Genomic DNA, 17,003 nt, shown 5'->3' on the forward strand with positions numbered 1-17,003 from the left:
AGACATTTCTCTAAAGAAGACATCCAGATGGCCAACAGACACATGAAAAGATGCTCAATGTCGCTCCTCATCAGGGAAATACAAATCAAAACCAAACTCTGATATCACCTCACGCCAGTCAGAGTGGCCAAAATGAACAAATCAGGAGACTATAGATGCTGGCGAGGATGTGGAGAAACGGGAACCCTCTTGCATTGTTGGTGGGAATGCAAACTGGTGCAGCCACTCTGGAAAACAGTGTGGAGGTTCCTCAGAAAATTAAAAATAGATCTACCCTATGACCCAGCAATAGCCCTGCTAGGAATTTACCCAAGGGATACAGGAGTACTGATGCATGGGGGTACTTGTACCCCAAATATATAGCAGCATTCTCAAGAATAGCCAAATTATGGAAAGAGCCTAAATGTCCATCAACTGATGAATGGATAAAGAAATTGTGGTTTACATACACAATGGAGTACTACATGGCAATGAGAAAGAATGAAATATGGCCCTTTGTAGCAACGTGGATGGAACTGGAGAGTGTGATGCTAAGTGACATAAGCCATACAGAGAAAGACAGATACCATATGTTTTCACTCTTATGTGGATCCTGAGAAACTTAACAGAAACCCATGGGGGAGTGGAAGGAAAAAAAAAGAGGTTAGAGTGGGAGAGAGCCAAAGCATAAGAGACTCTTAAAAACTGAGAACAAACTGAGGGCAGATGGGGGTTGGAGGGAGGGGAGGGTGGGTGATGGGTATTGAGGAGGGCACCTTTTGGGATGAGTACTGGGTGTTGTATAGAAAGCAATTTGACAATAAATTTCAAAAAAAAATTAAAAAAAATAGATGACAGTAAAATATTACTAAGCTCTTGCGTAAAACCTGTAAGTAGATATTTAAGAACAAGTGAAATGAAACTTACTCTTCAAGAAATACAATTCAAGTTGATGAGAATTTTTATTCCCGGCCAATAATTCTCAAGTTTTAAAGCCTTAAATATGTATATAAAATATACATAGCTATTAAAAATGTATAATATAAATATACGCTTAATCATATCTAGATGTCAGACAGTGGCAATGAATGTCAATAGAATGCACATAAACCTTCTAGTACCATTGATTAGAGATTCATTAGCCATCAAGATACATAATTGACCATTTTCATTAGTATTAAAATGCCTCCACTTGACATCCTGTCACTCATGAAGATGGAGAAAAAATGCAATTTCATTGGCAATCAACTAATGAGCATTAAAGCCCATTTAAGAAAAAAACTAAACGTTTACAGCTTATGTAAATACAAGACAAACATAGAGAAAACCACTAAGCCATGTACAAAATTCCAAGTATTTAAATAAGCCTCACATCAAAAGTGTATATTGTCTTGTCTTTGTCACTGATAGGAGGTAATAATCTGGAGGAATAATATAATATAGATTTTATTGGTTGTTACTATAGTCCTAAGGTTATTCTAATAGTCCTAATTAGACTATGTATATGTATAAGCATATAATATATATGTATTATATATATATAAGCATATAATATACATGTATATGTATAAGCATAGTGCCTTATACATATTAAGTATTTTAAATCTCATGACTCCCTTATGAGGATCATATTATTACTTCTATTTTATTTTTGAGACACAGAAATGTTAAGTACTTTGCACAGTTTAACACAGTATGTGAGGTGCACAACCATATTCCAACCAAGATAGTCTTGTTCCATAGATTGCACCCTTAGGCCTCATGCTACACTGACTTTATGTTCTGTCAGTGCCACTGAGAAGAAGAAGGAAACATTCTTGACGAGGAGATCTGGTACACATAGAGAAACAGCCTCAAAGCACAGACATTAAAACACATAAACTAAGAATCTCTGAAAAGCAAGTTGAAGTTATAATCCACATAACAGTCAAGGGGAAACTAAAAGTCCACAGCCTCTAAATTCAAAATTTGATTAATAATATGTAACAAAAATAATAATAATATGTAACAGTAGGGCAGGACCAGGCAGAATAAACAAAATGCTCTACACTTTTGTCTTTCTGTTAAGATTTTCAGTTGTTTCGGGGAGCCTGGGTGGCTCAGTCGGTTAAGCGGCCGACTTCGGCTCAGGTCATGATCTCGCGGTCCGTGAGTTCGAGCCCCGCGTCGGGCTCTGTGCTGACAGCTCAGAGCCTGGAGCCTGTTTCAGATTCTGTGTCTCCCTCTCGCTGACCCTCCCCTGTTCATGCTCTGTCTCTCTCTGTCTCAAAAATAAATAAAATGTTAAAAAAAATTAAAAAAAAAAGATTTTCAGTTGTTTGAATCAGTTGAGGGAGTAAATAAATGTTCTAATGGAAAGAAATAATAAATGTTCTAATGGAAAGAAAACATGGCACTGGAAAAAAGACTCCAGAAGCACTTAAAATCTTTGAAATCAAGGAATGGATATTCCTTTAAGGGTTTTCTTTTATGTATGTCTTTTAAAAAAAAGAAAAGAAAAGAAAGAAATAAAAATAAAAGGAAGAAAGAAGGAAATAAGAATTAATAGAAAGAAAGTAAAGAAAAATAAAAATGAAAAAAGAGAAAGAAAAGAAAAACAAAAAGAAGGGAAGAAAGGAAGATATTCATTACATTAGATCTCATCTGTCAATCCCAGTGCACATTTCAGGTATATAGCTACTGCCACCATCTCTCAAATGGGTTAGTGTCTTTATTTTTTACTTGTGTGTGTTCCTTTTTATATGACGTTCCTTTAATCAAAAGCTTCTCTCTTCAATATCAACACAAACAGTATATGTACTTAATCTCAAGTTTATTCCACTCTTACATGAAAACTCTAATTCCAAGCCACAGTCAGGAATGTAGTTATTCTTTAAATGACCCTATTAAATATCTTCCGTGGTCCAGAAAGTGTGATAAGACTTAAAAATATAAATAAAGCTCAAGTTCCTAAAGTTCCAATGTATTCAAAATATTCATGATTCAGACTATAAAATAATCAAAGAAATTAATCAAGGTGCAGTGCAAAAGTGATTTTATACACACACAGAATGCAAAAGGAATCATGTCAGAGATTTCTCTAATTCATCAAGAAAGGCTCAGAGAAAGCTTTCTAAAGTAAACTATGTTTGACTTGAAAAACAAAGTGAATAAAACACAAAAGTGAGAAATTTCACTATATAATTTGCATGTAGCATTAAAGATTGAATATGCAGTTGTATATAAGTACAAAATTAATCTAAAGAGAAAATGAGACAAAGCTTTGCACACTAAAGCTGTTTGAACTTTACACTGAAAGCTTTGGGAAGGCACTGAAGGCTTTGAGCAGGGAAGTGTCCTGAACAAATTAGTTTTTTTTTTTTATTTTTTTATTTTAGAAAGGTCATTCTAGAATTAGTATGGAAAATACACCACCCAGGAGTCATATGAGAGGTAGGAAAAATAGTTATGATGCTTTTACTGATAAATACACGAGAAGTGGTTAAGAGTCTAAATTATAGCTGTGGGAGAGGGAAGGCAGAAAACAGATTCTTGAGATAACGAGTGATAGAACCTGCAGCATTTACTGACGTGAAAGAATGTGTAAATTAAGGAATATGATGACTCCAAGATTCTAACTGAAGAAAATGAATGAATGGCAAGTTAGTCATTGATTGAGATACAGAATATTGGAGAAAAATATTTTCTGAGGAAGTGGCAGAATCTAATTAGGGACATAATGAATTTGAGATATTGATGGAACATCCAACTACTTGAAAACATACTCTTGGCTCTTTGTTTCCAGAGCCAGTAATGATGCCTACCACACAATAGTAGCTTCAAACAATTTATTTATTTATTTATTTTTAATTTTTTTTTTAACGTTTATTTATTTTTGAGACAGAGAGAGACAGAGCATGAACGGGGGAGGGGCAGAGAGAGAGGGAGACACAGAATCGGAAACAGGCCCCAGGCTCTGAGCCATCAGCCCAGAGCCCGACGCAGGGCTTGAACTCACAGACCATGAGATAGTGACCTGAGCTGAAGTCGGACGCTTAACCGACTGAGCCACCCAGGTGCCCCTTCAAACAATTTATTATATGAATGAGTGTTGAATGAAATAATTTTGAATGAATATTAAATAGAAATGGGTTATAGCTTGTTAAAGACATCAGAATCCTTAGACAAAGCCAGGAAAATAGATGTGGTTGACCAGGGATTGGTTATCTGGTAAAAGAGGTATCAGATCAAAGATAGAGCTTAAGAATAAAATCATAAAGTTCAGTAGCAAAAAAGCTAAATAAAATAGTGGTCCTAGAAAGTAGGAGAAAATCTAGAAGACATTGGTGTCCCAAGAGCTGAGGGAAAAGTAATTCAAGAAGGGAGAAATTCAAGAAAACTTATCCTAAGTTTTATAATAGTTATTTAATAATTTTCTTTATTTAGTTTTGAGAGGGGGGTCAGAGAGAGGAGGAGACACAACCCAAAGCAAGCTCCAGGCTCTGAGCTGTCAGCACAAAGCCTGACTCTGGGCTTGAGCTCATGAACCTTGAGATCATGACCTGAATTGAAGTCAGACGCTTAACCAACTGAACTACCCAGGTGCCCCTATTTAATAATTTAATATAAGGACAAAAACAAAACAAAATCGCCTTTCTGTTTGCTAATATAGATAAAATTTAGGAATTCAGCACTGGCTGAATTTTCTTTTGGTTTGTATCACACAATTCAACATAATATTCTACAATGTATGCTACTTAAGGAACATGTATACTGGGTCTTAAAAACAATCTCTAAGGGCTGCCTGAGTGGCTCAATTTGTTAAGTGTCCATCTCTTATTTTTGGCTCAGGTCATGATTTCACAGTGGTGAGATTGAGCCCCACGTCGGGCTCCATGGTGGGCATGGACCCTGCCTAAGATTCTATCCCTCTCCCTCTTCCCCTCCTCCACTGTCCTCTCTCTGTCAAAATAATAATAATAATAATTAATAATAATAATAATCTGTAAGATACAGTAAGGCAAAGGCAATACTCAAATCTGATTTGCTGTGCATGTGTGTACAGACTTGCACGTGTGCACACGGTTAAAACCAAAAGAGCTCTGCACTTAGAGAAACCTTAATTCAACTTCCATTCCAGCTGTGTGAACTTGGATAACTTTGAGTAGTTTTCCTATTTAATACAATTAACAAAGTATTAAATGCTTCCAAGGAAGTTTTAATAACTAAATATAAACAAAACAAACATAAAGCACTCAAAACAATGTTTGAAACTTAGTAGATGCTGAATAAAGGGCAGCGTTTTTAATGTCAGAGTTTAAAATCTTCTCAGTTAAATACATTCACTGAGAATTAAATCTGAATGCAAAGATATTCTTTCACATATTCTGATTATCTGATTGAATATTCTGAGAAAGAGAAGGTGGAAAATGAGAAGCACTAGTTTGTAATATGAATTCTTTAAAGTATAGTACTGCCTGGCATTGTTAGCTAGAACTTTACCCAAAACATGAGCAAAGAACACATCATCAGAAAGAACATAAAGTCTCTGAATAACAATGTTCAATACGTTCAGAATGAAAGATTTAGCCATGAATGAGTAGATGAAAGTTCCTTCTCCCCTGATTTTTTCCTTCTTTCATTAACCCCTCTTTCCTCCCACCTTTTTGTTCAATCTACCATCAAATCCCCATCTTCTTACCTTCTGTGGTCAGATTCCAAAAGACCACTCTTTCCCTTTTTCCAAAAGATGATATTATGGCATTCCTCCATATAAATCAGCTTGTGTCATCTCCTGTCTTTAGCCTGTATCTTCTGTAAGACAAATCCAAAATTATTTTGTTCATATGTACCTTTCAAGTATTATCCAAGTATTATTTCAAGTAGTCAAGTATTATATTGAAAGACCCTACTAAAACAGGGTTAGATGAAAATCAACACCATGGACAGAGATTATCATTGAATCACACTAATTAATAGAAATAAAAAAATCTTACAAATATCATAGAAATGATCACTTTAGAAAATCTGTTTTTACTATTACATGAAAATTAATAAATAGTATTATACAGTTAACTTAAATATAATTATGTATGAAAACTGTAATAGGTCTTTTTGTTTTTAAGATTTTTAAAAAGTATTTCAACACACAATGTGGGGCTTGAACTCACAACCCTGAGATCAACAGTTGCACATTCTACCCACTGAGCCAGCCAGGTACCCCTATAATGGGTCTCTTAATTATCAGTTTTCATTCTCTAAAGATCTGCTCAATTTTTTTCAATCTGGATTGCCTCTTGCTGATATTCATCTGAATATTACTGACTTACTTTTTAACCCTGGTACTTGGATGTGCTATTCTTAAATTGGAATTATTATTTCTATTTGTAAAAAATGTTCTCTTCTGTTACTAGGTAGATAAAAAATCATTTTAAATGTAGCCTTTTTCAACTGCCTTCTTAAAACATTTTGTTCCTATACATTCTGCAAAAGCCCTACAACCCATTGCATTATAACCAGGGAATGGCTCTCTTTACAGATTGCTTAACAGCTCTGTTTTCTTACCTAAATACTGTGCCTTCATGACCTATATTCTTTTTCTCTGTATTGTTGTTGGTTTAATGTACTTGGCATTTGGGCAGAAATATGGAAACAGGATACCTATTGCATGGTACTTCAAAGTGCCTCCTTAGATTCCCTGTGATGAATGTGTTCTACTAAGTTATCTTTAACAAAATATTAATACATAAAACACAAGTGACAAATTATTTTTAATACAGTCAAGCCCAGAGCAATTTAAAATGGATACAGTGTAGAGAATAACTTAAAATTTAAAAATTAAAGAATATATTTTAGGTGTTTTATGGTTTAAAATGTATGATTTTTCTTACTGGTTTAAAAAAAAGGTGCTTTGAAAGTGACTTCTAAGTTACTATACAATGTAAAGTGCATCATTTAACTCTGTTAAAATAACAGAAAAATATATATTTGTTGTTAATGAATCACCATCAAGAGATGGAAGTAATATGCAGCAACACCTTGGTGTTACTCTCATAAGTATTCTGACATTCCAGCATGAAATTTTAACACTGAACTTTGATGACTCTTCATTTCTTCCATCTGTTTTCCTGGTTGGTTGATATAGTTTATTTCTTCTGTTTTGTTTACATTTGCTTTCTGGAAGATTTTAATAGCATACTTAGGGTTTTTTTCCCCCACAGTTTGTAAGCTATTTAATTGAAATAAAACCCGACTTCATTTATAATGAAACTACTAAAAATGGATGTGTTTGGGTGATGTAAAATCTGACTTAAAACAAAGAAAGCTTGTTGGCAGTCAAGGCAATCTGGCACTCAATGATCCCTGCAAGTTGCACATTTAATTAGAGGGGAAACTCATTAAAGTATCTGGGAATATTAAGATGATGCTATGATTCTAAATAGCTGAGTCCAGCCCTTTGAAGAGTTGGCTGAGATTGTCAGCACCTGCCTTGATTGTGTCTGTCTTATTCACAGACACAAATATTCAGATACATCCTTGTGTGACACATAATAATTAAGAAAATCCTGTGTAAGTTGCATACCTTATATTCAATTTCATTCAAGAACAGCATTTTACAGAAATGGAATATATAAAGCAATGTATATTTTTGTTCAGGTAGTACATGTGAGACACAAGTGAATGATACTAATATTAAAAAGTTATTCTTGGGGCGCCTGGGTGGCTCAGTTGGTTAAGCATCCGACTTCAGCTCAGGTCATGATCTCACAGTCTGTGAGTTTGAGCCCCGCGTCAGGCTCTGTGCTGACAGCTCAGAGCCTGAAGCCTGCTTCAGATTCTGTGTCTCCCTCTCTCTCTGCCCCTTCCCCGCTCATGCTCTGTCTCTCTCTGTCTCAAAAATAAATAAAAACATTTAAAACATTTTTAAAAAAAATAAAAATAAAAAGTTGTTCTTAAATTCTCTGTGGTAGAGCAAGTTAACAAAGAAATTATTGTCAAACTGTTCAATATTTCATATGGAAAAGTCTCTGTAGGGTAGCACGGGAAGAGGAATTATAATTGAATTTAAATGGGCAGAAATATGGAAATGAGATACCTATTGCATGGTACTTCAAATCATATATGATTTATATGAATTATATGATTTTAAAGAAAATAAAGTGGTGGCTAGATGGTTCAGTTCATTGAGTGTCTGACTTCAGCTCAGGTCATTACCTCATGGTTTTTAGGTTCAAGCCCTGTGTTGTGCTCTGCACTGTCAGTGCAGAGCCTGCTTTGGATCCTCTGGCGCTCTCTCTCTCTCTCTCTCTCCTTCTCTCTGCTCTTCCCTGCTCATGCTCACGTGCGCTCTTCCTCTCTCTCAAAAATAAATAAACATTTAAAAAATAAAACAAAGTAAAATAAAACAACCCAAATATATAAATTAAATTATGTGCTTGCAGTTATTTAGTAAAACATGTTTTGCAATTGTTCTGCAAATTGTTCTGCATGTTTTGCAAATTCTAAGTAATACATAGAATGAAATAACTTAGTCTAATAGCAAAAGAGCACTGAACCAGGAATAAGAAATGCCTACACTAAATTCTTAATTTTACTATTTATCCATTATGAGTTAGATAAGTCATTAACTTTTTAAACTTTGCATTTTTCTCTGTAAAACACACACAAAAACAATTTTCAAAAATATTTAACAAAGCTTCTGTTAATTAACATTCAATTTAAAATGGGCATAACATTCCTACATAAACTTTATTCTGCTATACAATCTAACAGCTCTTTTCTAAAAACTTGTCATTATTATTTTATTCACTGGAATGGGCATACCACAAATGGAAGAATAAAACTTTTATTTATAGTATCTCCCATTTCTATACACCAGGCACTTAACATGCATTATATTTCTTATATTTATCATTAAAAATCATAAATGTATGAAACATACAACTTTGCTTCCCATTTTATGTATTAAGAAAAAAATAACGAAAACTCAGAAATGTTAAGTTATATGTCCAATCACATACAGCTAAAAAGAGCCAGTTAGCTACAAACTCATTCTATCTCCTTCAGCATAAATGAAATTTTCTCGAATAGATATTAAATCTCAAATCATTATTTATTTAAAATAATGAGGCAATATATTAGAATGAATGCTACCTTTCCCTTGTAATAGCTACAGTGTAGCTGGGTCCCTGTTATTAAGTATGTTAAGTATGTTGCTGATCACTCTGGGAACGATCAATAAGGAAAATGTATCATGTTGCTACCAATTGTCATGGATGCCAATATTTGAGAAATACCAGTTCTTGAGGAAATTCTCTTGGAGGCACCTTGAGATTTTAAAAACTCACTCAAACAAACAAACAAACAAAAATTTATTTACCCTATCCCCAGCTTCATGTACTTTAGAAGTAGATGTAGAGTTACTTTTGAGTTTCAGAGAACGTTTAGATCACATCTGGGTGATCTGGTTGTGTGAACTCGGTGATCATTATGGAGCTTAACAAGCTCAGGTGCAACTGTCAGATTCAAGACACTTGGAGATTCAGGACACAATTGTGAAATATTAGCTAGTAGTCTTCCCTAGCCACTATGCTCAGTAATCTGAAATATAGCTCTGAAAAGAGTTATACCACAAGGATAAAAAAAAAAAAATTATCCTCTAGACTCCAACGAATGTACATAGCAAGACGCTGAAAAAGAGGGTATGTGTAAATTCTCTTTATTTACCAGAATAAAGCTATCTCTGATAAAAATTCATTGTGCAGAAAGTATAATGAATACCTGTTAATTTATCCCAAGGAACTCTATCCTCTAAGTTTCTCTTTTCTCTAACTTTACTTTCTATCCTCTACCATTTGACTTGATTTCAATGAGTTTCTATTTTTTTCTTTTTTAAAAAGGATTCATCTATTATACATCACCTTGCTTAAATTGTAAGCTTTAATGTCTTATGTACTGAGAATATATTCAGAGTAGTGTAAAGTTAATGGTAATTATTCTAAGTTTAAATAATAAATTATTGTTAAGGGCGGGCTTTAGGCAGGGATTTGATATTGCAAGGTAAATTTGTCCAGATCCCAGTTCCAGTTTGTCGAGGAGAAAGATTTTCCTTACCAGCAAAAAACAATTCATTGACACCAGCAGAATACCTAAGGTTTCAACTAAATTCTGATACTATCTATCCAGAGACAGTGTCAGATCCCACAGGTAAGGGCTCAGTCCTACAAAACTGCCTCCCCTACCCCCACAACTTCAGAGGCCAGTAACAAGCTCAGGTTGTTACCTGTACTTCTGACCCACTAGCTATAAATTAGAGCTTCTCATGGCCCCCTCCTTGAGTTTAGTTAATTTCTTTTTTTTTATTTTTTTTTATTTTTTTTTATTTTATTTTTTAATATATGAAATTTACTGTCAAATTGGTTTCCATACAACACCCAGTGCTCATCCCAAAAGGTGCCCTCCTCAATACCCATCACCCACCCTGCCCTCCCTCCCACCCCCCATCAACCCTCAGTTTGTTCTCAGTTTAGTTAATTTCTAGAGCAGCTCTCAGAACTCAGAGAAAGATGTTACTTACTGGATCGCTAGTTTATATAAAAGGATGTAACTCGGGAACAGCCAGATGGAAAACATTCACAGGGTAAGCTAAGGTGAAAGGGCATAGAGCTTCCATGTTCTCTTTGGATGCCCCATTGTACCAGCACCTCCACATGTTCATCCATCCACAAACTCTTCAAACCCAATCCCTTTGGGTTGTTAAGAAGTTTTATTACATAGGCATGCTTGATTAAATCATTGGCAATTGGCAACTGATTCGACCTCCAGTCCCTCTTCCTTCCAGAGGTCAAGGGATAAGATGGAAAATTCATACCCTTAAACCAAGGTTGATTCTCCTGGCAACAGCCTCTATCCTTAAGTGCTTTCTAAGGGTCACGTCATTAACATGAGAATATATATATATATATATATATATATATATATATATATATATTTCCTATTATAAATCACAATATCACAAAGGTTAGGGAATACACCAGAGAATATCATCAATGGGATGATGAAATACCAAAATAAGAATAATTCAAATTTTATATATATTGTTATACTTATATATGTTGTTATATATATGTATATATAAAACAATAAATGTATATATTTTATATATATTATTTTTTTGTTTTATATTTCCTTACAACCTATAAATTAACCAGCATTTCTCATGCCTTATGCCCAATGTAATAGAAAGAGTAAAGTTAAAAATAGTTTTGTGGGTTTTTCTGAGGCATAATTGATATCCAATATTATATTAGTTTCAGGTGTAAAACATAATGACTTGATATTTGTATATACTGTGAAATGATCACCACATAAGTCTAGTTAGCATCTGTCAACACACAGTTAGAGAACTTTTTTCTTGTGATGAGAACACTTATGATCAATTCTTTCGGCAATTTTCAAATATGCAATATAGTGTTATTAACTACAGTTGCCATTCTGTACTTTACATGACCATGACATTTATTTTATAACTGAAAGTTTGTACCTTTGGATCCTTTCACCCATTTTGCCACTCCCTTTACCCCCACCCATAGCCTTTGGCAACCACCAAGCTGTTCTCTGTGACTATGAGCTTGTTTTGTTTCATTTTGTTTAATAGTTATATTCCAATAAAAATTTAAATAGTCCTTCATACATCTGTTAAATAATATCTGGGTTTGACCTCTAATGAATATGCTCCCCCTCTTTACCTCATTTTCAAGCCTGGGATAATTCTTAATTACAAAGTAAAGAGCATGGAATAAATTCTATAAAACAAAATCCATTAGAACTATGAGAAAGGGTAAACACAATTTTAGTAGGCTACATATTTGACTTGTCCTCAAGAAATTAAGTAGATAATTGGACTAACATAATTTAAAAAGTTCAATAAATACTTGTTTATGTGTATGAATTTACATATCTATAATTTGAAATATATGTAAAATTAAACATTAATACATTATCTATGCAAATACATACACATGTATACACACATATATAAGCCCCACACATATATTAATCATGATGTTTAGCCTAGACTGAAAAATAATATCTTTTAAAAATATGTGACTTTCTTTTAAGGAGTTTCCTGGAAGTAAAGAATGGTTAGCTCATGACTGTTCTTTTCAATCCTCCTGCTTACTTAAGAATTAGAGGATATTTATTCCATTTTTGGCAATATGTTCTTTGAAGTTTTAGTTTTCCAATATTGTTATAATTTAGCAATATATTGCTATTTGTGATTTTAATTTTTAAATTATATATATAATGATGGTTACAAATCTGAGTCATGAGGAAATGAATTTTTTTTAATGTTTATTTATTTTTGAGAGACAGAGAGACATTGTGAGAGCTGAGAAGGGGCAGAGAGAGGGAGACACAGAATCCGAAGCAGGCTCCAGGCTCTGAGCTTTGAGAACAGAGCCCGATGTGGGGCTCGAACTCATGAACCTTGAGATCATGACCTGAGCTGAAGTCTGACGTTTAACCAACTCAGCCACCCAGGGGCCCCGAGGAAATTATTTTAATGAAAGCAGTTGCTTTTACTGCACTGCTCCTTGTGTATGATCAGGTTTCCCAGGATCATATCATTTTACTAATATTTTTTAAATTCATTTGGGTATAAATTCATAAAATAAAATAATATATATATTTTTTATTTATCCACATTAGAATTCTCACTCTGATATGGATTTAGCTCATTTAATCATTCATCACCACAAAGACATCTCTCCGTCTCTATGTTCCTTCCCTCTACTGTTAACATTTATAAGTTTAAATTTCATTATCTGTCATTGTTGTGGTGGTTGTTATTCTATTATCTATAAAGATAATCCTTTAGCTTTGTTACTAGAGGCATTGGGGATAGAGGAGAAGCTGAACATTTTTTCTTACAATGTCTTGATTTTGTTTATCCATAGGTTATTGGACTTTAGTGAATATGGGATTCCGTTTGTTGTATTTTTCCATAATCCTGCATTTGATTGCTGTGGCTGAGGACTCTATGTAGTGAGTAGGATCTTACTGATCTCTTCAATGGTCATTTTTAATTTGACAAGACAGTTCATTTTTCATTTGTGAGATTTTGCTATTGATTTTTACACTATCCAAAGGTGCTGATAATTTGTCATCACACGCTGGCAGCAACAAAGACAACAAGATTCAGGAATGACACAAATATAGCATAAATTCTCACATAATTCTAGGGTTATTTTTGTAAGCTGTCTTTTATATTGCTAAAGTTGTGGCTATTATGCCTCTCTTTTGTTACTCTTAATTGTGTTCCATTCTTCACTTCAGGTATAGGTTGATTGGATAAGTTGAAATCCATTAAAAACATGTATATATTTTTAGGGGCACCTGGGTGGCTCAGTCAGTTAAGCATCCAACTTTTGATTTGGGCTCAGTCATGATCTCACAGTTTGTGGGATTGAGCTTTGCCTGGGGCTCCACACAGACAGAACAGAACCTGCTTGGGATTCTCTCTTCCTCTCTCTATGCTCCTCCCCCTGCTCATGCATGCATATACTCTCTCTCTTAAAAAATAAATAAAATAAAAATTTAAAAACGTATATATTTTTAATTATGTAAATATGATTCATTGCAGAGACACAATGTGGCAGATAAATTCTAGGATGGCTCTTCATAATGCCTGATTCCTGATGTCAATTCCCTCTCCTTGTGTGTAGGCAAAACCTGTGACTTGCATCAAACTAGTAGAACATAGCAAAGTTTATGGGATGTCTTCCCATGATTGTGTTTCACTACATAACTCCATCTTGCTTGTAGAGTCTTTTTAGGACTCACTTTTGCTGGCTTGTTGAAGTGAGCATGGCCAGAAACTGTGGGTGGCCTCTCTGAGCTGAAAAATGTCTCTAGTAAGTAAGAATAACCTCCAGCCACTTGCTAGGAAGAATCCAGGAATCTCAGTCCTACAACTGTAAGTTGTATTGCACAGTCTGTATAAAATGAAGTTTTTCATTCGTTCATCTTGATCAGCACTGAACAGAAGCATTCAGTTAGGAAGTTTTACATTTCCTTTGTCACTCTGGAAAATCCCTTCTGTTATTTCCACGGTATTGGAAAAATGGACCCCTAAAAGATATCCACATTACATCCTTAGAATAACTTTATTCTATATATCCAGTACTATTTTAGGAAGTAGGTAGCTCTTGGCCTCACAGAGCTTATATCTTGGTGCCGGCAACAGATGGACAGATATTTGATGAGTATTTAAATAAATATTTATTGGGCAATTAATAAAAATGACAAGAGGAAATCATAGGAAAGTGTAGAAAAGTGGAATTTTAGACAGGTGGTAAGAGAGGCCTCTATGAGTATCATACTTGAAGTAAAGATTGAACACAGAAGAGAGGAAATCTTAGTGATATCTGGTATAAGACTATTCCAAAGTCAAAGATTACCAGTGGAATATCCATAGGGTACTAGCTTCCTTTGTATAGTATGGAAAAGAAAGAAGCCAATTTGAGATAAAAGAAGCAGGGGAGAAAGTTGTAATAAAGATAGAGGGCCTGGTGCAGTTTTCATTTTAGGTGTCTTGGGAAGCCATCACAGTGAGAGTAGGCTTTGAGCAGAGGTGTGACAGAAATTTACTTTTGCTTAAAAGGGATGACTGCTATAGACTGTAATTGGGTTCCCCCAAGTCATATGTTGACGTCTTGAAGCCTAGTACCTCAGAATGTGACTGTATTAAAAGAGCCTTTAAAGAAATAATTAAGGTAAAATTAGGTCATACGGATGGCCCTTAGTACAACATAACTGGTGTCCTTATAAGAAGAGGAAATTTGGACATACTGAGACACACCTAGGATGCATGCACACACAGAAAAAACTGTGTGAGGACAGAGTGAGAAGGTAGCCATCTTCTCAAGGAGAATAACAAAGGAGAGAAGTCTCAAGTGAAATCAGTGCTGCTAACACCTTGACCTGGGGCCTCTAGCTTCCAGAACTGTGAGATTTCTGAGATAATAGATGTCTCTTGTGTAAGTCACCTAGCGTATGGTATTTTGTTATGGAAGCCCTAGCGAACTAATACAATGACTCTGGTTAATATGTGGAAAACATATACTAGCAATGTAGGTCCAGACGTAGTACAGAGTGAGATATTGGCAACATGGGCTACAGAGGTAGCAGAAAATGGTGAGAGGTATTTAGATACTCTCTCTCTCTCTCTCTCTCTCTCCATATATATATGTATATGTATATATATATGGAGAGAGAGAGAGAGAGAGAGAGAGAGAGAAATTAGAGCCATTAGGATTCCTCAATAAAGTGGATGTGGGATGTGATATATATTAAGGCCTCAAGGAAAGGATAATACAATGGTTTTGCTCATGGCCATGTTTCATTCTGATTCCATGTTGAAAGTAAGATTATTTTTCTAGTCTAAAATGTGTTTTAACAAACAGTATCCTTGTTCATTTGTTTGCTTTTAATAAATATCTTTCACTAATGGTAATTTGCATTACACATTATACATTAAAAATAGGAGCCAAATAACTTAATATTAGATTTAGTTAATCTCGCCTGTCCACAGTGAAGTTATTAGACAGCCTAGCTGGAAATATATTCACTGAGTGACAGTATGGCAAGTCTCTTTTCAGTTTTGAAAAGTTTGGATGAATTCCAGAGATCAATGTAGAAATTAATTGCTTACAGTTTCTGGCACAAGTCTTCTCATCAGCACTGATTTTTTGAACAGCCATCATAACAGGGCATTGCTTGCCAAGGTAAGGAGCCTGACAGTTTCGCAATTAGAGAGGACTGGGGGTTGATCTGTTGGTCTTAGGAAGAGATATGCACAGTGTACAAATTACATGCAAAGGCAAATTAATCAGAGTGTTTTAAAAAGAATTCTTTAGCATTCTATCATTTAACTTCTCTGTCATTCATTTCATCTCTCCCATAAGGGACAGAGTTGAAAATAATTAGACATAGATATTTCTGAGCTTAGCTATTTTTTGTATGTGTTTTCACAATATTGTACTTATTATTTAATCATTCTAGAAATTATGGAAAATTGATTTTTATGAAAATAAAGCATCTGGTGACATAAATAATGTTTGCAGAGTTGAGTAATTTATAACACCTAAGGCATTGCATGTGGTGAACTTTAACTCAGAGTGATAATGGAAAGCATCACCCTATCCTCTGAAGGTTTCAGAACAGTACTCTGTGCTATGAAGGAACACAGATAGATGGCTTGTGTATTATAAATTAGATTTAAATTATTTATGAAATGCTAGCTTTACCACCTCATTATTCCATGTGAACTTTCAATTTATGTACCACTAATCCTGATTATATAACTAAATAACTTTTGTGATATATAAATATTATTTCCCAAACAGATGCATTTATTTAATTCTCACACACATTCTCTTACACACATGCACACTCCAATTTTCAGTCTTTACTTTGATATGTTGATGTTTACTTTTCTGTAACTCAGGTTAATTTTTATTTTGAATTACCTATCAATGTAGAAGAAAGTTAATTTTAGTTAATCTGCTACTTATCTCCTTTTTCCAGGGGCGAGTGAAAATTCTGGGAGGACATCATACTACCAAATAGTAGGAAGCATATACAGTCCTCATATCTATATAACAATATACATATCAACCAATTCATTGAGATGCATCATTCATCTATTTGTCTCTAATTTGTCAGTGTTGTGACCATATTCTCTAGTATTTCCTATAAAGGCGCTTGGGTCCAGCAGCTCTCTGCTCATTTCATGTTCTAGTTAAGAGACAGTTTGCTACTTTTACATCTCACTGATATAAGAAAATGTTATAAGCCCTTTACAGCTTAAATTGACTAGGTTCATGATCACCATTTTTCTTTTTTAAGTCTTGCTGAATGCTTATAGAAAGACGGGCACAGAGCTTTGTCTTTTCTTCAAATCATAGGATATAGGCCTTTCTTTAGAACCGACTGATCTATTAGTTGCCCCTTCTTTTGCCTTTACTCAGGAGAATATTTTG

The sequence above is a fragment of the Panthera pardus genome, unplaced genomic scaffold, assembly GCF_024362965.1.
Source record: "Panthera pardus isolate Hobbes unplaced genomic scaffold, ASM2436296v1 HiC_scaffold_13, whole genome shotgun sequence".
Lineage (NCBI taxonomy): Eukaryota > Metazoa > Chordata > Mammalia > Carnivora > Felidae > Panthera > Panthera pardus.